This window comes from Sciurus vulgaris (genome assembly GCF_902686455.1).
Source record: "Sciurus vulgaris genome assembly, chromosome: 17".
NCBI lineage: Eukaryota > Metazoa > Chordata > Mammalia > Rodentia > Sciuridae > Sciurus > Sciurus vulgaris.
In genome coordinates, this window is record NC_136478.1 from 70,476,561 (window position 1) to 70,502,521 (window position 25,961).

At 45.0% G+C, this 25,961-nt stretch overlaps 1 pseudogene across 1 annotated transcript; it reads right to left on the minus strand.

Moving 5' to 3' along the window:
- Positions 1-16,469: 16,469 nt before the first annotated feature.
- On the minus strand, positions 16,470-19,939 carry LOC306648238 (chondroitin sulfate N-acetylgalactosaminyltransferase 2-like; annotated as a pseudogene). Its single transcript has one exon. The product of its transcript is annotated as a chondroitin sulfate N-acetylgalactosaminyltransferase 2-like (transcript).
- Between the last annotated feature and the right edge of the window lie 6,022 nt (positions 19,940-25,961).

Consider the following 25,961-nt stretch of genomic DNA (forward strand, 5'->3'; position numbering starts at 1 on the left):
ATCCTGGGGCAGGAGCCAAGCCAGCTCTCCCAGAAGGAGCAGTCAGACTCAGGAGGGAACTGGGCCATCTTCAGCTCCTGGTAGGATCATCTCTGGGGAAAGCCGAGCACCCAGCGTAGGAGCCAAGACTGGGAGGGCTGGCACCCAGGGCACTGGTTTTGGAGAGAGGAGGGCCTGGACCATGGGGACCAAAGACCAGAGCTCAGGGCCGGGTCCTGGGAGACAGATGAGAGAGGGCTCAGGATGGGGCTCAGGAGCTGTGAGGGGGGCTGGGAGGTGCAGGGGAGCTGTCACAGCCAGTGGGAGAACCTTCAGCCCAGGGTGTCCTGTGGAGGTGGGCAGAGGCTCCCGGACAAGGTTGCTTTTCCTCAGGGTTGGGGCTGCATTTCAGCTAGAGCTACTTGGTGCTCAGTGTTTGGTTAGTTACAGATCGAGTCCCAAGGGAGCGTGTTCAGGGGAGGGTGTCAGACCCAAGCCCCAAGGCAGGGTCCTTCAGAGACAATGCTCCACACCAGAGAGCCTCATAGAGGCCTTCGTCCTTCATAGCACCCCCGTCTCTGTGGACTGTATGCCAGCATCAGAAGGGACCCAGGGGCCCCCTCTGTGCCACGCAGTGCTAACCAAATGGGTGAGTACTGCCCTTCCTGCCAGTTCTGCATAAATGGGAGCGGATGGGGGCAGGGGGCGAGAAGGGGCTAGAAATCAGTGAGGAGGGGAGGACTCCACAGCGGAACAGAAACAGGAATGTGAGAAGCCGGAGCAGAAAGGAGCCTGGGCACGGCCTGGGCAACTGACAGATGTGGAGCCAGGCACCGTACATGGTGCACTCCTGTGACCAAGCCCGGTGGCTCAGGGGGCCAAGGCAGCAGGATCGCACACTTCAGGCCACTGTGGGCAGCCTGGTGAGGCCCTGTCTTAAGCCTAAGAAAGGGCTGGTGAGCAGCCGTACCTGACGGACACCCCCCACCCCACCCCACCTCCCCCCGTGCTGTCTGTGGCTCTCCTGAACTCACTCCTGCCAGCTAACTGGAACCACCCCAGTGCTGGGGCTGGCAGCCAGGGCTGCTGCACAATGCCCCAGCCCTTCTCTGCTTCTGAGTCGGGCTCCTAGGTCCCTCGTTGGGATCATGTGGTACTTGTCTTCCTGTGCCTGGTTTATTTCACTCAGCATAATTCCCTCCAGGTTCATCCGTGTTATCACAAATAGCCATGTGCTACACATGCGAAGACTGCTAAGGGGATCTTCAATGTTTTCACATGCCAGGCCTAGTGGCAGCACATGCCCACCCCTACCCAGCCACTAGGAAGGCTGAGGCAGGAGGATCACAAGTGCGAGGTCATCCTCAGCAACGTAGCGAGACTCTCTCAAAATAAGAAAATAACGAAAAGGGCTGGGAACATGGCTCAGTGATAAAGCACCCCTGGGTTCAATCCCCAAAGTTTTCACCACAGGAAAATCAGTACCCGAGCAAATGAAGATGTTCATGGCTTGGCTCAGCCATTCAGTCTACACGTATCAAAACACGCCGTGTGTCTTACATGTACAATTTTTGTCAATTAAAAAAGACTAAAAACCTCTTTTCAAGCACTGCGCTCAGTGGCGATGGAGGGCTCAGAACACACCCAACCATCACAGTCCAGCAAGTCAGGCCGTCCTGGAGCTTCTGTTCTCTGCACTCAAAAGGACTCAGCGGTAGGGGTGTTTTCAGGAGCAGCGGGGGAGCTGGAGGCTGGTGGCTGTCGATCATTCTCCTCCAAGCTCTGCCTGATCCCATATCCAAAACAGACAGCAAGTCCTAGTGGGGAAGTGGGAGAGCCAGGTGGGAGGCGGCCAGGTGGGAAGCGGTCACTCTGCTTTAGCCCCAAGGATTTTCTATATCAGGCTGCAGACTGGTCCAGAGAATTGATAGGGAACTGTGGAGCCCGCAAAAAAAGGCCTCTCTTCCCCCAGAAAGTGGCTCACCGATCGCCATCCAGTCCCCGAATGGCACCCAGGTCCCAGCGGCCATCTGCATCATCAGGTGGACGTGCACAGTGATGCTCACCAGGGAGAGGACAAGCAGCACAGGGACCTGTGGGCCACTCCGAGCCCTCAGCACACCAGCCGCCTGAGAGCTCCCATCCCCCCAGGTGGGAGGCCCAGCCCTATTCACATTGTGCAGTAGTGCTGGTCCATGCTAGGGACCCCCATGGGACACTCCAGAAGAAATGGGATGGGAATGGATTAGTACTGCATGCTGGGCTCCAGACGGGGCTGGTGGGTGTCTGCTGGTGTCTGCAACCCGCCCCCTCCATGTTCTCCCTGGTGTTCAGACCTGGACAGCCAGGTTTGTGCTCCAGGGTGGGTAGTCTGGGGACAGCAGGCCACCGACCTTGAAGTGAAGAGGGGTGGAGTTCTGGGCCTGTCTCCAGATGACCAGGGCTGCCCCAACAATGAGCAGCAGCAGCAGCACAACCACTGACATACAAGCTGGGTCTCCAGAGAACAGGTGCTGGGGCCACTGGGCTAGATCAGGAACAGAATGGTCAGTAGGAGAACTGAAAGGGACGTTGGGGAGGAGCGGTCCAGCTCCAGAGCCGAGGACACCAGGCCCTTGTCCACATCCCTGCAAACCCACCCATAATGGCTAGACTCACTCCCACCCCGCCGTCAGCCTCAGATCCCAGGAGCAACCCCGCAGTTCACCAAGCAAGGAGGCACATCCAGAGACCAGCTGGCCAGATCTCAGAGTGGGGGTGGCGCTGAAGGGGACACACAGGCTCCTCAGAGCTGCTTCATGTCCAGGATTCACCACAAGCACATCCCCGTTTTCTCATTCTCGCCAGAACTTGACTTCTGTCCTGGCTGGTACCTGGATTAGAGGTGAGAGGGCAAGATTGACAGCCACCCCGCATCCTACATCGGACAGCCAGGCTGACGGCCAGAGGACCACACCACACCCGGCATGTTTGTCCAGGTCTGAGGGAATCTCCCTGTAAGCTCAGGGGCAGGGCTAGTGGCCAAACAGAAGCAGGCAAAAAGCAGCCCAAGCAAGCTTTATTGGAATTTGGCTCTCGGGCGAAATTCCCAGTCCCCCAGGGTACAGGTCGGGGTAGGGAGCCAGAGAAAATCGCACATGGCCCCTGCTGCCCAGGGTCTTTATACGCCAGGATGGGTGGGGCCCTGCTGAGTGACAGGTGGAGGTAAGGGTCAGTGGAGTTTTTCTGCCCGTTTGGTTGCTGTTTGGTGTGCTGCCTTCTGCCTCAGTTGTTTTTTCTCATATATTCTCTCCAATCCTGACCTACCATCCCGACCTTTTTGGTGATATAGGGCGTCGGAGTCCATCTGGCTACTTCCTGCATGTTAGGGGGCATCGTGGGGAGAAAAAGGTTCGGGTTCTAGGTCGGTGGGGAGGCGGCTATAAGAGTGTAGGAGCATCTGGTTGTAGGTCACCCTGGCAACCTCACTCATGTGGTTCCGGGCAAACCTGAGAAGACAGGGAGCAATCACTAGCAGAAATCCTATCACAAATAGGGGAGTCAGGATAGGGGTCAGCCAGGTGGCAAGAGTGGAGTTCAGCCATCCTGGCCAGGGGTCATTTGATTGTTGTTGCTTCAGCCTTTCACTCAGATGCCTGAGAGTTTTGACATTCTTCTGGACCAGTCCAGTTTCATTGATGTAGTAGCAGCATTCTTAAGAACAGACATGTTCCCCTTTGGTCCACTGTCAGAAGATCTAGCGCTTGACGGTTCTGTAAGGAAACTTCAGCACTAGATGTTCTTTGTCTTTGTAAGGATGCCAGGGGGGCAACAGATGCCCCTACCACCTCTTGGAGCTGCTGTTCTAGCTTTTGGTTGGCAGTGACTGCATAACCAAGTCCTCTTGTTGGTATAGCCTGTGGTTAGTAGAGATCTCTATATTCCTGTGACTTAAGGCTAGATAATCATACTAGCAAGCATAGATTAAGCCTACCTGTGTACCTTAGGAGGATCTGTAGTCCTTAAACAAACTAAAAACTCCTGATTCTGGCAGTTTCTCTTGACAGTTAGCAGGTACATCTGCCTAAGAATCTCTCTCCTGTAGCTTCCAGTCTTTATTTATTCTAGGGGGTTAACTCAAGTGTACATCTTAGGTTGCATTTAACTATTGTTTCTTTTAAGTGCCCAAGAATGGCTATATTTCAGTTTTAACTGTTTTGCTAGGTGTTTAAGACCAAGCTGGTCAAATTGACCTATTTCTGTCTTGTTAAAGAGTCGGCTGAGTTCCCACAGGGTTCACTCGTAGGAAACATAAGAGCAGTTTCTTAGCTCCGTTAATGCCATTTGTTAGACAGGGTCTCCTTGATGAGGTGGCTTCCCTTGGAAGCATCAAGGATGTCTCCCTTTTCCAATGACCCTCCTCTGCAGCAGATGCACTGATTGGCCGTTCATTCTCCAGTGGCCTCATCCATCTCCCTGATCAGGAGGTTGTGTGACCCAGAGTTGCAAAGCTCCTTAGAGAAGTTCTCTCATTCCCTAGATTCAGGCTGACCCTCAGGGTAAAAACCAAATACTGTTTTTTGTTTTTTATTTTTTATTTTGTTTTGTTTTGTTTTATTTTGGCCCCTTTGTTTTAATCTCCATCTCTAAGTTTGATCTTAAACATCCAGCAAGTTAGTCTCACCAGTCATAAAGTAAGAGTACTGAGCTTTAACTTTACTGTCTATAATTTTACAGTTATTCACCCCCTTTTTATCTAATTGGGGGGTCTGTATTATCTGTCCTATTGGTGATGGCTTACTATTTCAAGTTAATTTATGTTGTTTGCTCTTGAAGCAGTTCTTCTGCAGAAAATTAATCAGGCAACAGTTACAGAGTTTACAAGGAAAATATAAAATGGAATCACTAACTGTAAACCATTTGGTTTGTGTAATAGCTATCTTGAATTTCATGGAATATTTTGTTGAGAATATTCTGTAGTACAGGCTTTCTATTTGTAAGTTCTTTTAACTTTTGTTTATTATGGAAGGATTTTATTTCATCTTCAAATCTGAAGGTTACTTTTGCTGAGTATAGGATTCTTGGTTGACAACCATGTTCTTTCAGAGCTTGAAATATGTTGGTCCAGGCCCTTCTAGTTTTTAGAGTCTGGGTTGTGAAGTCGGCTGCTATCCGTATTGGTCTCCCCCTATATGTAATCTGATGCTTTTCTCTCGCAGCCTTCAAAATCCTATCTTTATGTTGAATGTTAGACATTTTCATTATAATGTGCCTTGGTGTGGATCTGTTGTGATTCTGTGCATTTGGTGTTCTGTAAGCCTCTTGTATTTGATTTTCCATTTCATTCTTCAGGTTTGGGAAATTTTCTGGTATTATTTCATCGAATAGGTTGTTCATTCCTTTGGTTTGTATCTCTGTGCCTTCCTCAATCCCAGTAATTCTTAAGTTTGGTCTTTTCAGGATGTCCCATAGTTCTTGGAGATTCTGTTCATGATTTCTTACCATTCTCTGTTTGGGCAACTTTATTTTCAGGATTAAATATTTTGCCTTCATTGTCTGAGGTTCTGTCTTCCAAGTGGTCTATCTTTTGGTGATGCTTTCCATTGAGTTTTTTATTTGGTTTATTGTTTCCTTCATTTCAAGGATTTCTGTTTGGGTTTTTTTGTTTGTTTGTTTGTTTGTTTGTTTGTTTTATCTCTGTTTGTTGAAATGAGCTTTTGCTTCCTACAGTTGCTCTTTTAACTGCTTATTGGAGTGATCATTCATTGCCTGCATTTGCTCTCTTAACTCATCCTTTGCTTCACAAATCATCTTAATCATGTATAATCTGAAGTCCTTTTCTGACATTTCTTCTATTATACTGTCACTGGATTCTATTAATATAGAATCTAGATTTGTTTGGATCATTTTCTTCCCTTTTTTTTCATGTTGTTCATGTATCCTCTCCTCTAGCAGTGGAGATCTGGGGTATTGCAGTTTCCCCCCCTATAGGCTAATAGTGACCCTATAGGTTTCCAAAACCTTTTCTTTAAGGGGGAGATCAAAATTAGCAGTGCCCAGTTCAGATAGTATGCAACCCTAGACCAAATAACCCCTATGAGTACATTAACAATATTGTCATAATAAGCAGAATGAGTTCAATTATTATCTTCAGTATAACAAATAGATTTGCAATAAGGCCTACAGTTTCTAATGGAGGACAAAGAGGATGTGGAGGGGTGTAGGATGTAGCTGTTAATGGGATAAGAAAAAAATATATAGAAGTTCTATATCGTAGAAAGAGTGAGAGAGTAATCAAAAGAAGTTGGTTGTTAGCATGCAAAAAGGGAGAAAGGGGGAGCAGGTAAACAAAAGGAAAAGAGTGAGAAAAGTAAAGAAATAAATACTTAAAATTCTTCAATAAGGAGAAAAAATAAAATCTACACTAAAACAATCATATAGTATTCAAACCTCCCAATCTTCAGTAGCCTGATGCAAGAGAGGTACCTGACAATGAGCTTCAAGTCTCCAGCATGTATCTCAGGATGGGATTTGCCCCACCTAAAGATGGGAGATACAGCTTCCAGGATTATCCAAGATGGCCGCTCTGGCTTCCAAATGTGTTGGCAAATGGGGAGCTGCAGCTCGGGGGTGTGGGTGTGGTCAGCTGGAGGTCCTGGAGGCGGGGTGCGGTTGGTCTGTTTGCAGGATCCTGGAGGCGGAATGCAATCAGTTGGTCTGGGGGTCCTGGTGGCAGGAGCAGTCAATATGAAGGCCCTGGAGGCAGGGAGTGATCGGCCCAGCTAAGGGATTATGGAGACTAGGCTCAATCAGCTCAGCCAAGGGTCCTACAGGGCCTGGCTGTTATCTCAAAATGGCGGCAGCCATGTGTAACCAAACCTGCAGGTACTGTGACAGTGAACTCCAGGCAGCAACAGGCAGTTGGCGCTCCACTGGCTGTCTGTGGTCAGTTTGCTGACTGCTGTCAGACGATCCGGAGGTGAACCTCAGGCGGTGGGCAATGGATAGGTGAAAGGCAGGCAATGGACAGGCAAGAGGCAAGCAAATGGCAGATGATAGGTGCCTGACAGTGAGCAATATGCTGCTATCTTGAATTTCAGCTGAGTTATATATTATATCCCCTGTTTGAGATCACAGTAATCTTTACAACAAACATCGAACTTTTGAACACAACTTTAAATGAGTTAAAGTCTGGTTTGTTTTGGAGCCATTCTAACATGCAGCAGGGTGGGAGACAGAGCCTTATCTCAGGTAAGACGTGGTTCTTCACAATGCTTAGGTAAAGTGTTCGGTTTCTGAAGCTGATTTTTGCCTCTTTTGCCATGACCTGCATGACCAAATTCCCAAGTTCAGTGAGGGGCAAAGGAGGATTAGAAAATAAAGATGTATACACACAGATTTCGAAGATTAAGCTGGGATCAGATAGAGCTCTGTTCTCTGATGGAAATGCAGATCTAAAAAGTTATGTCAGCACTCTTTATTTATATGTCTTATTATGAGGTTAAAGACTATGTAAGCATTATTCTTTGTTTTCAGGAAAGCTACAAAGACTAGGACATCTGTGTAACTTTTTCACAGCTACAAAGTGCAACGTTAGGAGCTCTGCGTAGCTCTCAAGAAAGTCCACTGTCCAAAGTTGCTGTAAGGTGGGAAGGAACCAGAGAAGGGAGCTAATGAAACACTGGTTATCTAGCAAAAGAATTCCATCCTGCCCAAGAGCTGTGTGCCTGAGATCAATGTCAGAGCTGATAGGACTCCTGCACAGAGCCTCCCCAGAGAGGGTACTGCTACAGTAGCCAGGCATCTTGTGCCCTTGCACAGGAACACTCCCAGGCACCAGACATGCCACAGCCATGAGGTCATCAGAGACCCCAATCTCAGTCACTGTTGTCCCATTTTCCTATACTGCCCTTCGCACTCTTTCTTAAATGTCATTTTAAGAAGTTTCTAAAAAATAAAACTTAACAGACACAATGTCAAGGGTAAATTGGTGTTTTTAAAGGGATCCTTGTCATTTTAACATATAGATTTTATATCAGTACATTAGTATTTAATCTTAGGAAAAACCTTAAATAGCTTTAACTGATTGTCTCTCATACATATAACCAACTTTGTCACGTGCAAACTTGTTGAAATTTGTCTTTTACTCACAGACTTTCTTAGCACTTACTTAAACCCTCATGTATTTTATCACACAAAGACTTTCTTACCCAGAAACATTTTCTTTTTCCTTCTACTGAATATATTTCCATACTTAGAACCCTCTATTTTTCCTTCCTATCTGGTGACCCCATTGTGGTAAGAAATCTGCACTCCTTCCAAATAGCCGAATGTGAGTGAGCAATCAAGAAGGCATATTTGGAATCTGTGTACATGTTAACCTGTTTACCTTTGGATAGAATTAGAGCCCTAATCAGAGCAAAGAGTTCGGCTTTTGGGGAAGTGGTCCCTTCTGGAAGGTAATTGGCTTCCAGAACTGAGGCGGTGGTGACTACTGCATAAGCTGCATAAGCTGCGTCCATCAGGACCAAGCACGGAACTGCCATCTACAAAGATGGTTAGGTCAGGTGAGGGGAGTGAATAATTGAAGAGGTCTTCAGGAGGTGAACGTAGGGCCTCCAGCACCTGTGGATATGAATGGCTGATGGTTGAGGGAGGAGGGGACAGTGGGAGAAGTGTAGCAGGGTTGAGAGAAGAACAGAGAGTAAGGGTTAGGAACCACTGGGTGGATGGGAATAACTGCCTTGTTAATTAGATGGAGATCCAGGACCAAGCAACAGGCTCCTGAGGGTTTACCTACTGGCAATATGGGGGTGTTTATAAAAGGGTGTCCCTCCAGGGCACAGGCTAACTTAGCTGTTCCACTTGGGAAAGGGGGTTTTCCATCAATTCCCATAACTGATACCTGGGAAGGAAATAAAGGCCCAGAGTGGGCAGGCAAGACAGAATAGGTAGCCCCTGTGTCCAAGAGGAAAGTTATGGACTTAACTGCTACCTGAAGCATTACCCTGGGCTCAGAGAGGGTGATGGGGGTCCAAGTTCGGGCTCCTTCAGTCTTCTGCAAATCCCAACAGCTCAGGGGAAGGGACTGCCCGGCTGGTCACACTCCTGCATAGAGGTGCTAGGGAGGGGCCAGCCATGGGGCAGTCGCTCTTCCAGTGTCCTCCTTGTTTGTAGGGAGGACACAGCCTGGTGGGGGGCCGTGGGTTTGGGCATTGATGAGCCCAGTGACCTTCACATCTGCACTTGCAGCAGGCCCATGGCGGAGAGGATTGCCAGTCCCCCTTTGAAGCTCTTACCGGAGCCAGAGGCTGCAGGGCACCTACCAAGGCTTGGGACTGGAGAGTCACCTTTTTCTGTAAACGAGCCTCCCTGGCCATTCAGCTGATTCTTCTTGGGTGTTATAGACTTTAAAGGCCATTGTCACCAGATCTCGGATAGGGGTTTGAGGGCCCTCCTCAGCTCGTTTGAGTTTTTTTTTTTTTGTTTTTGTTTTTGTTTTAACCTCAGATATTTATCAATGAAATTAATACTGTATTCACATAATGAAATATTCAGTACTAAAAATGAACCAGTGTTGAGGTTAATATGGGTGAACCTCAAAAATATTATACAAAAAGAACATACTATGAAATAATATATAAAAAATTAAAAATGGGTAAATTAAACAGAATTCTGGATAGAGATATTGTTGAGTGACCTATGACAAAAAAAAAAAGTGGAAAATTATCACAAAAGTCAGATGGTGACTATTATGGAGGGTAAGTGTATATACTCTAGGTCATTGGTGATATCTTGTATCTTCAACCAGATGGCAGTATACTGGTGTTTGCTTCATTATTCTTCATACACAATTGGTTATTATGTACTTTTCTGTATTTATGACATTTTATGATAGAAATAAATTTTCATTTAACTTTTGGTACTAAAATACTTTATTGGTATCATTTAAGGTCAAAATAGTTACGATTCCACTGCTTACTTTCTATCCTTTCTATCTTTAAATTAAAAGAGAGTTTTAAAAAATAGGAGTAAAAGTAAAATAATTTGATTTTCTCAAAAAAAAAGCTGCAACTTTCCATTACAAATAAGTTCTCTCTCTTTTTTTTTTTTTCTTTTTGTGGTGCTGGGGTTTGAACCCAGGGCCTTGTGCTTGCAAGGCAAACACTCTACCACTGAGCCATATCCCCAGCCCCTCTCTCATTTTAAATACCATAATTCGCTGGTCTTAATAATAAATAACTGTGTACAAAAAGGAGACAATGGGAAGCTGCTTCGTGAACTTCTGAAGAATACATGTCATTTGTCCCGCTGGTCAGCAGCAAGCGGCAGCATTTATGGGTGGGATTTTTCTCTGACATTTAAATGATATAAATGTTCCTGTGAGATCCAAGATGGCAGACTAGAGGGAGGCTGCATTCTTTGTCACTCCACAACGCTGGATTCAAGCAGAAGATATCTGTTTCTTGGTGAGGCAGTTTTTGCTGCTTATCGATCCCCTGCTCTTTACCCCATTTGTCTGCTGTGATCACCTGCAATCTGCAAGCATATCAACACCTTTTTTGAGAGCAGATTGCTCACTGTCAGGCATCGATCATCCGCCATTTGCCTGCCTCTCGCCTGTCCATCGCCTGCCTTACCCCTATCCATCACCCAACGCTCGAGGTTCACTTCCCGATCATCCGACAGCTGCCAGCAGACTGACCGCAGACCACCAGTGGAAAACCAGCTGCCTGCTGCTGCCTGGAAGTTCACTGTTAACAGTACCTGCAGGTTTGATTACACGTGGCTGCCGCCATTTTGAGACAACAGCCAGGGCCTGTAGGACCCCTGGCCGGACTGACTGAGTCCCGTCTCTAGGATCCCTCAGCCCGACTGATCACTCCCTGCCTCTGGGGTCCTCACATCAACTGACTGCTCCCTGCCGCCAGGACCCCCAGACCAACTGACTGCACCCTATCACTGGGAACCCAGACCAACTGATTGCACCGGGCCTCCTGGAACCCACAACCACACAGAACACACCCGACCTCCAGGACCACTGCCGGACCAACTGCATCCTGTCTCCAGGACCTCCAGCTGACCATGTCCACCCCTGAGCTGCAGCTTCCCATTTGCCAACACATTTGGAAGCCAGAGCAGCCATCCTGGATAATCCTGGAAGCCATAGCTCCAATCTTCGGGAGGGGCAAATCCCATCCTGAGACGCCTGCTGGAGGCTTGAAGCTCATTGTCAGGGGCTATTTGGTCTAGGATTGCATAGTGTCTGATTTGGGCACTCCTAATATTGATCTCCTCTTAAAGAAAAGGATTTTGGAAACCTATAGGGCCACTATAAGCCTATAGGGGGAAATCTGCAATACCCCAGATCTGCAGCACTAGAGGGGAAGATACATGAACAACATGAAAAAACAAGGGAAGAAAATGATCCAAACAAATCTAGATTCTATAGTAATAGAATTCAATGACAGTATGTTAGAAGAAATGTCAGAAAAGGACTTCAGATTATACATGATTAAGATGATTCACGAAGCAAAGGATGAGATAAGAGAGCAAATGCAGGCAATGAATGATAATACCAATAAGCTGAAAGAGCACCCGCAGGAAGCAAAAGATCATTTCAACAAAGAGATAGAGAGTCTCAAAAAAAACCAAATGGAAATGCTTGAAATGAAGGAAACAATAAACCAAATAAAAAACTTAATGAAAAGCACCACCAACAGACTAGACCACTTGGAAGACAGAACCTCAGACAATGAAGACAAAATATTTAATCTTGAAAATAAAGTCGCCCAAATAGAGAAGATGGTAAGAAATCATGAACAGAATCTCCAAGAACTATTGGACATCATAAAAAGACCAAATTTAAGAATTATTGGGATTGAGGAAGGCACAGAGATACAAACCAAAGGAATGAATAACCTATTCAATGAAATAATACCAGAAAATTTCCCACACCTGAAGAATGAAATGGAAAATCAAATACAAGAGGCTTACAGAACACCAAATGCACAGAATCACAACAGATCCACACCAAGGCACATTATAATGAAAATGTCTAACATTCAAAATAAAGATAGGATTTTGAAGGCCGCGAGAGAAAAGCATCAGATTACATATAGGGGGAGACCAATACGGATAGCAGCTGACTTCTCAACCCAGACTCTAAAAGCTAGAAGGGCCTGGACCAACATATTTCAAGCTCTGAAAGAACATGGTTGCCAACCAAGAATCTTATACCCAGCAACACTAACCTTCAGATTTGAAGATGAAATAAAATCCTTCCATGATAAACAAAAGTTAAAAGAATTTACAAATAGAAAGCCTGCACTACAGAATGTTCTCAACAAAATATTCCATGAGGAGGAAATGAAAAACAACAATGAAGGTCAGCAAAAGGAGGAACTACCTTAGAGAAAAACCACTCAAAGGAGAAACCAAGCCAACTTAAAAACCAAAAATAAGCCAAATGACTGGGAATACAAATCATATCTCAATAAAAACCCTGACTGTTAATGGCCTAAACTCCTCAATCAAAAGACATAGACTGGCAGAATGGATGAAAAAGAAAGACCCAACAATATGCTGCCTGCAAGAGACTCATCTCATAGAAAAAGACATCCACAGACTAAAGGTGAAAGGAGGGGAAAAAACCTACCACACACATGGACTCAGTAAAAAAGCGGGGGTTTCCATCCTTATATCAGATAAAGTGAACTTCAAGCCAAAGTTAGTCAGAAGGGATAAAGAAGGACATTTCATACTTCTTAAGGGAACCATAAATCAGGAAGACATAACGATAGTAAATATTTATGCCCCAAACAATGGTGCATCCCTGTACATCAAACAAATCCTTCTCAGTTTCAAGAATCACATAGACCACAACACGATAATTCTGGGTGACTTTAACGCACTGCTGTCACCACTAGATAGATCTTCCAAACAAAATCCAACCAAAGAAACCATAGAACTCAATAACACAATCAATAACCTAGACTTAATAGACATATATAGAATATTCCATCCATCAACGAGCAGATACACTTTCTTCTCAGCAGCACATGGAACCTTCTCGAAAATAGACCATGTGTTATGCCACACAGCATCCCTTAGGAAATGCAAAAAAATAGAGATACTGCCTTGTGTTCTATCAGATCATAATGGACTGAGAGTAGAAATCAATGACAAAATAAAAAAGAGAAATTACTCCAAAACCTGGAGACTAAATTATATGCTATTGAATGAAACATGAATAACAGAAAACATCAGGGAGGAGATTAAAAAATTCTTAGAGGTCAATGAGAATGACGATACAACATATCAAAATCTCTGGAACACTATGAAAGTGGTACTAAGAGGAAAATTCATTGCATGGAGCGCATTCCAGAAAAGAATGAAGAGTCAACAATTAAATGACCTAACAGTACAGATCAAAGCCCTGGAAAAAGAAGAACAGAATAACAGCAAAAGTAGAAGAAGACAGGAAATAATTAAAATCACAGCTGAAATCAATGAAATTGAAACAAAAGAAACTATTCAAAAAATTGACATAACAAAAAGTTGGTTCTTTGAGAAAGTAAACAAAATAGATAAACCCTTAGCCACACTAACAAAGAGAAGGAGAGAGAAGACTCAAATTACTAAAATACATGATGCAAAGGGAAATATCATGACAGACACCACTGAGATACAGAACATAATGAGAAGCTACTTTGAAAATCTGTATTCCAACAAAATAGAAAGAACCGAAGACATTGACAAATTTCTAGAGACATGTGGTCCGCCCAAACTGAACCAGGAGGGCATACACAATTTAAACAGATCAATATCAAGCAATGAAATAGAAGAAGCCATTAAAAATCTACCATCCAAGAAAAGCCCAGGACCAGACGGATTCTCAGCCAAGTTCTACAAGACCTTCAAAGAAGAACTCATCCAAATACTTCTCAAAGTATTCCAGGAAATAGAAAAGGAGGGTACCCTACCGAACTCATTCTATGAAGCTAATATCACCCTCATACCCAAACCAGGAAAAGACACATTGAGGAAAGAAAATTTTAGACCAATATCCTTGATGAATATAGATGCAAAGATCCTTAACAAAATATTGGCAAACCGTATCCAAAAACATATTAAGAAAATTGTGCACCACGATCAAGTGGGGTTCATCCCTGGAATGCAAGGATGGTTCCACATTCGTAAATCAATAAACGTAATCCATCATGTCAATAGACTTAAGGAGAAGAATCATATGGTTATTTCAATTGACACAGAAAAAGCATTTGGCAAAATACAACACCCCTTCATGCTCAAAACACTAGAAAAAATAGGTATAGTAGGAACATACCTGAACATTGTAAAGGCTATTTATGCTAAGCCCATGGCCAACATCATTCTTAATGGAGAAAAACTGAAACCATTCCCTTTAAAAACGGGAACAAGACAGGGATGTCCTCTTTCACCACTTCTATTCAACATTGTCCTCGAAACTCTAGCCAGAGCGATTAGACAGACTAAAGAAATTAAAGGGATACGAATAGGAAAAGAGGAACTTAAGCTGTCACTATTTGCGGATGACATGATTCTATATTTAGAGGATCCAAAAACCTCCTCCAGAAAACTTCTAGAACCCATCAATGAATTCAGCAAAATAGCAGGCTATAAAATCAAATCTACAGCATTTTTATACGCAAGCTGAAAGGGAAATGAGGAAAACAACTCCATTTGCAATAGCCTCAAAAAAATAAAATAAAATACTTGGGAATCAATCTAACCAAAGTGGTAAAAGATCTCTACAATGAAAACTACAAAACACTGAAGAAAGAAATTAAGGAAGACCTTAGAAGATGGAAAGATCTCCCATGTTCTTGGATAGGCAGAATTAATATTGTCAAAATGGCCATACTACCAAAAGTGCTATACAGATTCAATGCAATTCCAATTAAAATCCCAATGATGTACCTCACAGAAATAGGGCAAGCAATCATGAAATTCATCTGGAAGAATAAGAAACCCAGAATAGCTAAAGCAATCCTTAGCAGGAAGAATGAAACAGGGGTTATCGCAAACCAGAACTTCAACTATACTACAAAGCAATAGTAACAAAAACAGCATGGTATTGGCACCAAAATAGACAGGTAGATCAATGGTACAGAATAGAGAACACAGACACAAACCCAAATAAATACAATTTTCTCATACTAGACAAAGGGGCCAAAAATATGCAATGGAGGAAAGATAGCCTCTTCAACAAATGGTGCTGGGAAAACTGGAAATCCATATGCAACAGAATGAAACTAAACCCCTATCTCTCACCCTGCACAAAACTCAACTCACAATGGATCAAGGACCTTGAAATCAGACCAAAGACCCTGCATCTTATAGAAGAAAAAGTAGGTCCACATCTTCACCTTGTTGGCTTAGGATCAGACTTCCTTAATAGGACTTCCATATCACAAGAAATAAAAGCAAGAATCAATAACTGGGATAGATTCAAACTAAATAGCTTTCTCTCAGCAAAGGAAACTATCAGCAATATGAAGAGAGAGCCTACAGAGTGGGAGAATATCTTTGCCACTCATACTTCAGATAGAGCACTAATTTTCAGAATCTATAAAGAACTCAAAAAACTCTACACCAAGAGTACAAATAACCCAATCAACAAATGGGCTAAGGAAATGAACAGACACTTAACAGAAGAAGATGTACAAGCAATCAACAGATATATGAAAAAATGTTCAACATCTCTAGTAATAAGAGAAATGCAAATTAAAACTAAACTAAGATTCCATCTCACCCCAATTAGAATGGCGATTATCAAGAACACAAGCAACAATAGGTGTTGGAGAGGATGTGGGGAAAAAGGTACACTCATACATTGCTGGTGGGGATGCAAATTAGTGCAGCCACTCTGGAAAGCAGTGTGGAGATTCCTGAGAAAACTTGGAATGGACCCACCATTTGACCCAGCTATCCCACTCCTCGGCCTATACCCAAAGGACTTAAAATCAGCACACTACAGAGATACAGCCACATCAATGTTCATAGTGGCTCAATTCACAATAGCCAGACTGTGGAACCAACCTAGATGCCCTTCAATTGATGAATGGATAAAGAAGCTGTGGTATATATATACAATGGAATATTACTCAGCTATAAATAGTAATAAAATTATGGCATTTGCAGGCAAATGGATGAAATTGGAGAATATCATGCTAAGTGAGATAAGCCAATCTCAAAAATCCAAAAGAGGAATGATCTCACTGATAAGCAGATGATGACACTTAATGGGGGGGTGGGAGGGGGGCAAGAATGGAGGAAGGAGGGACTGTATAGAGGGAAAAGAGAGGTGGGAGGGGTGGGGGGAAGGAAAAAAATAACGGAATGAATCAAACATCATTGCTCTATGTAAATATATGAATATGCAAATGGTATGCCTTTACTCCATGTACAAACTGAAACAACATGTATCCCATTTGTTTACAAGAAAAATAAAATAAAAAAAAACAAAAAGGAGACAATGGCCTGAATTATTTTTGCAGAGAACATTTTACACATCTTTAAAAACAGCTAACTATCCCAACTTAAAAGTTGTAAGAATAATTAGTTAAGTTATTGTAAAATTTAATTCATGTAGCACCTAGAAATTTGGAATTTGCCAACATTTCATAATATGAGTTACAGAGCAAAATGAATATTAATTTTTCTCCTGTGAATTTTCAGGGGTTTTTATACAAATAGTAGGTCCCTTTTAAAAATCAAAGGATAAAAAATTTATGCATGCTTTTCACCTTCTAATTTCTGAACCTAGCAATTAACCTACTGGCAAAAGTTCATGTGTGATAAATTATGTAGTATAGTCCTATCTGAATATAATCTCTTATTCATCTTGTCTCATGAATATAATTTATATGTCAATTAAAACATTCTATCTGTAAGTATGTATTTCTCTAAAACACTCTGTAATTCAGATTTTCATTCAGACTACCTTCCCCTCCTTCCCTTTTCTCAAATCAAAGTGGTCTTATGGTATATACCTTAACAAATTGCTTTTTTCTTCCCCTAAAATTCTTTTTCAATTCAAAGTATTATAATAATGCAAATACAGATACAGCAAATATAATACATTAGAAAGTAAAGGATAATAAATACATATGGATCCATGCTAAATGAGATGATACAAAGCAAAAATACATACTATACTTGTTTATTCTGAGCCTCCTTAGGAAGGCCCTGATGTATCTTGCTTACATAAACTTGATGTTCAAACATAGCTAGTATCTTGCATTCCAATATGATTAAATGCTCTGATAAAATGCTTCCACATTTGTTTGTTCAAAACAGTCAATAGCAACTTTGACGACTAATCCCCCACATATTGATAGTGTAATAACATTTTTAATCAAGTCATAGATTCTAAACTATTTTCTACTATTATCCACTTATTTAAAAACAGACATTTGAGGGCTAAGCAATATTAAGTTAAGGGGTTTTGGTTTCTGCCTTCTCTTTATGGGTTGGGAATTTCAGATGTGTCATTTAATTATTATCTGCTTCAGTAAAAAAAGGATTATTTAAGCTACCAATGAAAGTTCTTCCTTTAAAATTGAAGCAGTTACTGGGCATGGTGGTGCATGCCCCCAGCTACTCAGGAAGCTGAGGCAGGAGGACTGCAAGTTGGAGGCCAGCCTTGGCAACTTAGCAAGACCCTGTCTCAAAGAATAAAAAGATCTGGGAATAGAGCTCAGTGGTAGAGGGCCCCTGGGTTCAATCCTCAGTACCATGAAAAAAAACAAAGAAAAACAAAACAAAACAAAAATCAGATTGACCGACGTAGTGGTCAGCAGGTGAAATGAAGATATAATATCCATTCCTGCACCTCATCTGTATCACTCGGTCCCATCTGCAAGCAATGTGCTGATTGACCCACCATCAGCCCAGCATTTTCCATCCCTCCACCAGATGCCATCAAAGCATGCAATCCCACATACAATCAGAACATGGGCATCAGGTAGAAAACTGATTCAAACCTACTTTTGGGACAAGCAGATTTCATTTTGTCTACTATTCCATAGTGCAGTATTGTCACAAAATAGGTTTTGTGATGAAACACTTGTTTCTTCTTCTATCAAGTTGAACTGCCAAAGTAATGTCAGAAAGAATATGAAAAATAAACAAGTCTATTCTGGAAGAGGCACAGCATCTGGAACTGGAATTAAGGCTAAATAAATAGTGCTGGTTTGTGGCTCAGACTGTTATGCATTAATGATTTTGTTAACCAACAGCCTCACTGTTTGTCCTGTATGCCTGTTTATGAAGACGCATCTCTATTTCTTCCCTGAAGACCATCATTCCCAGGTGGGGGTGAGAAGCCTCATTCATGGCTTTGGACTGGATACACGTGCATGCGGTACTGCCCAGGGGTTAGCTCATCTGCACAGTGTTTCTCATGCCAGAGGTGGAAAAGACCAGGAACTGGAGTCCGAATCACAATAAGGTCACCATGTAAGTATTTTCGATAAAGATGAACATCTTCTCCAGCCCAACCTTTTACTTCCATGTCAAATCCACCAATGGTTAGAAAATCTCATCGATATTGACAAGTCATTCCAAAGCCAAAATCTCGCCAAAAACCAGAATCCTTTTTGTGAACCAGCTGCTGCTCCACAGGTGGCAGGGCATCCTGGTTGGCATAAACGATGGCAGGATTGTAAAGACTGAACACCACGAGGTAAAACACTTTTTTACCTGGCTCAGCATTTAATCGGCAGCTGTTAAGGAATTCGGCTGAGAAAAATATGTCAACATCGCAGAAAAACATCAAGACCTCTCCCTTGTCCCAAGCTCGGGCACCCACATTGAGTCCTCGTCCACGATTAAATTCTTCATTCAATGAAACCAAGGTGTAATTGTGAAAATTAGACTCACTTGTGACAGATTCTAGGATAGACTTGACTTTAGATAGAACTTCTTTACCAAAATACACCACTATGAGATGAATTCTCTTGTCCTGATGAATACAAACATCCCTGAAGTTCTGCATAAACTGTGCAAATGCTTCAGTTCTTTCAGCAAGTGGCACAATGATATTAATAATTGATCTAGTAATATCAACGATCTCATTCTTCACTTTCATGAGAGGTCCAAAAAGGCGGAAGAGGATCACATGTCTATATTCCATAAGGTCTGCTTTCTTAAAAAAGAGTTCATACTGTGTTCCCTTATCTCTCTCAGTGCAATAATAACTTCTATGAAGTCATTTTCATTAAATATAAGTTTCTCTCCAAGGGGACCCTCCTCATCTTCCTGTTCATCATCTTCACCAGAATTATTAATGACCCCCAAGCCAGCTTCAATAGCTTCTACCAATTCATCTTGTTTGTCTTTTCTAACAGGCTTTTCTTCAGGATGACGAGTGAGACCCATTTCCAACTGAAACACTTTCATTAAAGTAAAACTTTAAAAAGGAATAACCCCATACTCACTGGGTAGTCTGGCTCCTGTGCTAACTTCAGCTTTGTCAATATGGGAATGAAGAAATTCTAGAAGATCACTAGATGCTTGCTCTTTCTTGCCTTGATAGCCTACGCCATTAGCCCCTATATTCTTTCTCTCTTGTAATGATTTCATCTTCTCGCTCACTTCTTGTAATTCTTGTTTTAGTTGGGCAATTTGGCGTTTCAGACTGGTTGCCCTGGTTTGATAATGTTCTTCTTGTTCCTGCAGGAGGGCTTGATAATACTCTTTACCACAATTTTCTCCGACAACAGCAGGAAGAGATGCGTTTCTATCAGTTTGAGGGGCACATTCCAGAAGGTGCGTAAATAATACCAAGCTACAGGGCAAAGTGAGTCCCAACAATAGCCAGTGGGTCCAGGGGTGAAGGATTGATCCTCTTCTAGACATTCTTATTAATGTGTATTTGCCTAACAAGATAAGCTGCTTCTTCATACCTTTAGCAAAAAGTTATTAAAAATCAAAAAAAAAAAAAAATCAGGATTTCCATAAAAGGTACCAAAATGAATTCTGTTGTAGCTTAAAAAAATTCTTTTCTCAGTAGTCATGACTACTTGCAGAAATGAGAAATTAAGAATGTTTCCTGTTTTGGTACCATGAAATCCAGAATAAAACAGTCATCTATAAAGTCCATTATATGGGTGATGAATCTTCGCGCTGGCCCTCTCGGTGCACCGCGAGCACCAAGCCACCGCCACCTCTGGGGCAGCGGGCACACACGGATGGCGTGGCGCCCCGAGCGCAGGGGCCCGGCCGCCTCGGCAGCCCACGCGCCCGGCGCACCGCAGCACCGAGGACGGCCACTCCGGGCGGGAGCTTTTTTCTTGTATGGGGCTGATTGAGAAATAAAGTGAGAGGGAGATTCAGGGTCCAGTTTAGTATATCTAGTAAAGGCCTCTGTAAGGCGGTTAAGAAATAAAGCTGGATTCTGGTCTGGATCTGGGTAATTTCCCTCAGTTTATCAAAGTTCACCATCTTACTAGGGACTGCCTGCATGCCTGCTAGGAGATATTGGACCATGTGAGCACAATAACGGCAGCCCTGCTGGCCTTCTTGACAGTTCCATTTGGTTCAGTTTTTGGAACCGCTGTTGCTCCTGTGGGTAGGCTTATGTCCATTAAGTGGACTTGGTCAGCATAGTCCTGTGCGGCCTGTTGGATACGGCTTGGTTCGTCTGGGGTGAGAGGGGAAGAAAGAAAAACAAACATCCTGACAGTGAGACTATAAGTCTGGAAAAGATATCTAAATTCCTTAAAATAAGTAGAGGAGGGCTGGGGAGATAGCCCAGTTGGTAGAGTGCTTGCCTTGTAAGCACAAGGCCCTGGGTTCAATTCCCAGCACCCCCAAAAAACAAATAAGTAAGTAGAAGAATCAGCAGAGAAAGACCCTAAACGTTTCTCACTCTGGGAAAGATCCCGCAGTGAGAATGGAACATGGACTGCACAGTGCCCTCTGCATTAGCCATCTCCTGGAGGGGGCAAAGAAGCTCTGGGTTAGGCAGTGGAGGGTCTGATGAGGGCGCACTAACAGGGGAAGAAGGACGGGAGCGGGTGGAGGGACGTTCTGGAGGGGGGCCGGCTACATCTGCAGGAGGAGGGGAGGAACAGGAGGAGGGAGGCTGGCCTATGGAGGGGGAGGGGTTTGGGACCGCCCCAGTGAGGAGAATTTGGGCGGTAACAGGTAGAAGGGCGGGCCAGGCCAAATTCCAAAAAAAAAAAAAAAAAAAAAAAAAAAGCTTGCAAATGGTCGTGAGTGCCCTTTGGTGGCCATCTTGAACCATTATCTAAAATATACTGAGGCCAGACCACGGTGGAATAAAAAACTAGCCACTTACGGCGTAAGTCTTGGGGGAGTCCCAGTTTAGTGAAATTACAGTAGAGACAGCCCAAAGGAGTTTTGGGGTCTAATGAGGTTCCCATTAGCTGTCCAACTTAACCCAAATGGATGTACAGAAGCCGAAAAAGGTGTCCCAATTTTAGCTTGTGCACACCTGAAAAACGGTGGATGGGCCAAAAGCCAAAATGTCTTTTGACTTTTGGGGGTCCAGAATGGAATAAACGGGGGGGGCTAACTGGAGGCTAGGAAGTCTCCACAGCTACCAGAGCCCAAACGGAACGGGTGGGGGGTCTGTGGCACGTGCAATGGACAGACCTTGTGCTTATGGGGCGTAATAGTAAAGATTGGAAAGACAAACGCAGGGAAAAAAAAAACAGGGAACTTACCCCGTCTGTTGCCAGAAAAAGGGAGCAGAATGGAATCTCCTGGTTCATCTGAGGGAGGGTGTGACCCTCAACCCCAATGAGGGGAAGCCTGAAAACCCTCCCAGATTTCTGTTGAAGGCCATCTTGGACAAGATGGCGCCTGGCAGTGAGCCAAAGGGCACTGGCTACCAAAATAAGGAAGTACCCAAAAAGGTTGCTTGCTTACTAGTTCCTTGGAGACTTATGAAGTGTTGACGCCAGGCTCTAGGATTGGCTATCTAATATCATGCCGCGCGTGGACAGCTCGTGATCCATATAGTGCTATGCTGGCATTCCTCTGCATGCTCTCCTGGTGAGATAAAGCTTTGCTATAATTGACTGATAAGCTAGGAGCCTGGGGGAGGAGAGAGGGAGAGGGTAGGAGAAGGGAGATAGTGGAAGAACAAAGGAGGCAGAAAAACAGGGAGGACGCAATAAATCTCGTCAACTAAAGATTGGTGGTGTCTCCTTTCCCCGCACCGGTTCCGCTGGACGGAACAGGTTTCTGCACCAAATGTAAGCTCGGGGGCACGGTTAGTGGACAACCAAAAGCAAACGGAAAGTGGAAAGCGTGGAGCAAGTTTTATTGGCATTTGGCTCTGGGTAAAATTCCCAGCCCCCCTCCCCCAACACACACACACACACACACACACACACACACAAACACACACACCAAGGTCAGGGTAGGGAGCCTGAGAAAATTGCACATGGCCTGTGCTGCCCGGGGTCTTTATAGGCCCGAATGGGCGGGGGTCCTTCTGAGTGATAGGTGGACGTAAGGGTCAGTGGAGTTTTTCCCTGTTTGATTGGTCACTGATTGGCGCTGCCCTCTTCCTCAGTCCTTTGTTTTTTCTCATATATCCGCTGCAATCCCGATGCAACACTCACCTGAGGACCAGCGCAGAAGACTACCAGGCAGTAGGTGAACAGGGTCCCACGGGCTGAGGTCCACAAGGTCACTGAGCTCAAACAGGAAGACCATGGACGCTAGAATTAGGGCACGAGAAGGGTGGGGCAGGCAGGGGACAAGGTGAAATTAGCTGGTGGAAACATCCAAGTTCGGAAAATCCCTCAGAGAAGGCCCGGGCTGTGTCGTTCACCTGTGATGATTCCAGAAACACCGGTGGCCAGGACCTGGGCACGTCTCCGGAACAGCAGCACCCCCAGTCCTGTTTGTTCTTGAGATAGGTTCTCCCTAAGTTGCCCAGGCTGGCCTCAAACGTGTGATCCTCCTGCCTCACCCTTCTGAGTCTCTGGATTATAGGGGTGTGTCCACCTCATCAGGCTAGAAGATCTGGGTCTTCCCACCACAAAGAAAAGATAAACATCTGAGGTGATGGATAGGCAGGTACCCTGATCTGACCTTACATATTTTCGACATGTATTATCACACTGTAATAATATATCACAGTACCTCATAAACATGTACAATTATGTACCACTTAAAAATGGCCAGGCACAGTGGCACTTATCTACAATTGCAGTGACTGCAGAGGCTGAGCCAGGAGGATGCCAAGTTTGAGGCCAGCCTCAGCCTGAGCAACTTAGTGAGATGCTATCTCCAAATAGAAATAGGAAGGAACGGGGACATAGCTCAATGACAGGGCACCCCTGGGCTCCACTCCAGTATCCAAATAAATTAAATTGCTGGGGGTGGAGCTCAGTGGTAAAGCATTTACCTAGCATGCATGAGGCCCTGGGATCGATCCCCAGTACCACCAAAAATAAAAGAAGAAAAAAGAGTAAAATGGTTAATTTTGTTATATGAATTTCACATAATTTTTTAAAAACCCTTTCAAATTTTTGAAATTGTTGAATTCGAAAACTTTAAAACGGGGGCTGAGAATGTAACTGAGCAGTAGAGCACGTACTCAGTACGCATGAAGCTCTGGGTTCAATTCCCAGCAACAACAAAACAATTTTTTAAACAGACTTTGGTCTCCGTCCTGAAGAAGAAAGAAAGTCAGTGGCAGTGTCTAGAGATGTCTGCTTGTCAACCTTGGAGGTGCTACTGGCCCCTGGTGGTGCAAGGCAGGCACTGCTCAGCATCCTGCTGTGTGCAGGACGGCCCGCCCTGCAGTGATCTGGCCAGGGGCTCTCCAGTGCCAGGGCTGGGAACACCGGCCTCCCCTGGCTCCTGGGCCTCATTTGCAGATCTCTCACTACTGCTCCACCTCCCTCAAGCCCTGCCTGCCCCAGGCCCCTGCCCATCTCATAGGGGACCCTGCCTCACCAGTGAGCAGCAACACCAGGCCCAGCACAAAGAAGTCAGGATACTTGACCAGGACACCAAGCACGCGCAGAGACACGCTGCCCTCTGGGGCCCAGTCAGACCGTTGAAGGCAGCCCGTGCCACACTGGCAGCTCCTGCAGTGGCGAGAAGAACTTTCATTTCCAGAATGTGACCCCCAGGATATGCCAGTGAACATATTCATAATGACAAGAGACACGCCTATGATCCCAGCTGAGGCAGGAGGATGGCAAGTTCAAGGCCAGCCTGGGCAACTTAGCAGGACTCTGTCTCTAAAAATAAAAATCCAGAAGGACTAGGGATGCAGCTCAGTGGTAAAGCACTCCTGGGTTCTTTACCACTTATACCAAAAAGTAAATAAATAAAAACAATAAAAGAGTGAAAATTTTAAAAGGGCTGCATTCAGTGGTCAGGTGCTTGACCAGGATGTTAAGGCCCTGGGTTAAATCCCCATTACTCTGAAAGAAAGGGAGGGAGGAGGGAAGAAGGAAAAGAAGAAGGGAGGAGGGACAGAAAGAAGGGAGGAAGGAAAGAGGGGTGTCCCTGGGGAGGGCTTGGAGGTTGAGGGTTCAAACTCCTTTCAGATGCCCGAGGTACGCTGGGGGTGCGGCTCATAACAAGGCACGTGCTAGAGACACACCTCCAGCACTGCTAAACAAATAGGCAAGTCTCATCAACAGGACAGCTGAGCAGAAACTTCAAGACAGTGAGGGAAGAGCCTGGTGGGATGTGTGTCCCCCTCCTCTACAGTAACCCCCCCCCCCATTCCCAGCAGTACTTCCACTTTTTTTTTAAACTAAGGATCAAACCCAGGGTGCTTAACCGCTGAACCACAGCCCCAGCCCTTTTTATTTTTTTTTTGTTTGTTTTTTGTTTTTTGTTTTTTTTTCAGACAGGAGCTCATCGAGTTGCTTAGGGCCTTGCTAAGTTGCTGGCCTTGAATTTGCAGTCCTCCTGCCTCAGCCTCCCCAGCCTCTGGGATTACAGGCTCACCAAGGCGCCCAGCAGTTCCACTTCTTGGTGCTGTCAATTAGGGAAAGCAGAAGGGCTGATTGGGATGACATCCGGGGTCTCCCTCCCCACCACCAGCCTGCAGTGAACAATGGTGCTGTGGATGCTGGTATGAGCCACTCCGCTCCCCTAACCCGTTCTGGTCCTCAGTTCCTGTTCTCCCCACCCTTCCTCACTGCCCTGTGATCTCAACAGTGACATAGGAGAGTATGGGGTTCCAGCCAGTGGTGAAGTCCAGCAGCTGGCCAACTGTGGCACAGCTATAGAAATAGGCAGAACCAGAACACAGTACCCTGGCCCCAAACCCCACACAGCAGAGTCCCAATAGCACAGAAGACAGGGCGGCCACCAGGAAGCAGAGGACGATGGCTGGTACACTTTTATATCTGGCCACTTCCCCGACCAGGACATACACACCCTCTCCCAGGGTGCTGCCCACACCCAAGGCCACAAAACCCAGGGTGTTCATACAGCAACACAAGCGACCCAGACACCCCTCACCCAGCACCAGTGGCCACCTGCGCAAAAGCTTGTGGCCAAACCTGCCAACACCCTTCCACAGCGCTCTGACGTAGTCTCAGAGGACCCTAGGATCCCTGCAAAACACAGGACAGAAAGGCGTCCAGAACGCTCCCCGCGCCGGCGAGTCGGCCCTAAGAGGCATCCCGGAGCAAGGAGCTTTGGGGAGCAGGTGGCGAAAGCCCCGCAGCTCAGAGCTGTGGGGTCTTGGGACTAAGTTGGAACCTCTACACCTTTCGAAGTTCTGCAAGTGTCACTTGACAAGACCAATGGCCACTCGCAGCACAGCACCTGGCAGGCAGTATGTGCCACCCCAGGAGCCGGGGGAGTCCCTGCTGGAGGGAGCCGGCTTCTGTGGGAGGCTCCCCCACCTTCTGGCTGCCTGCTACACGGGCGTGGAAGGTGACCACTACCCTCCCTCCACGTGTGGGGCTTGGTGACAGGGCTGGGACAGAGCTTGCACCACA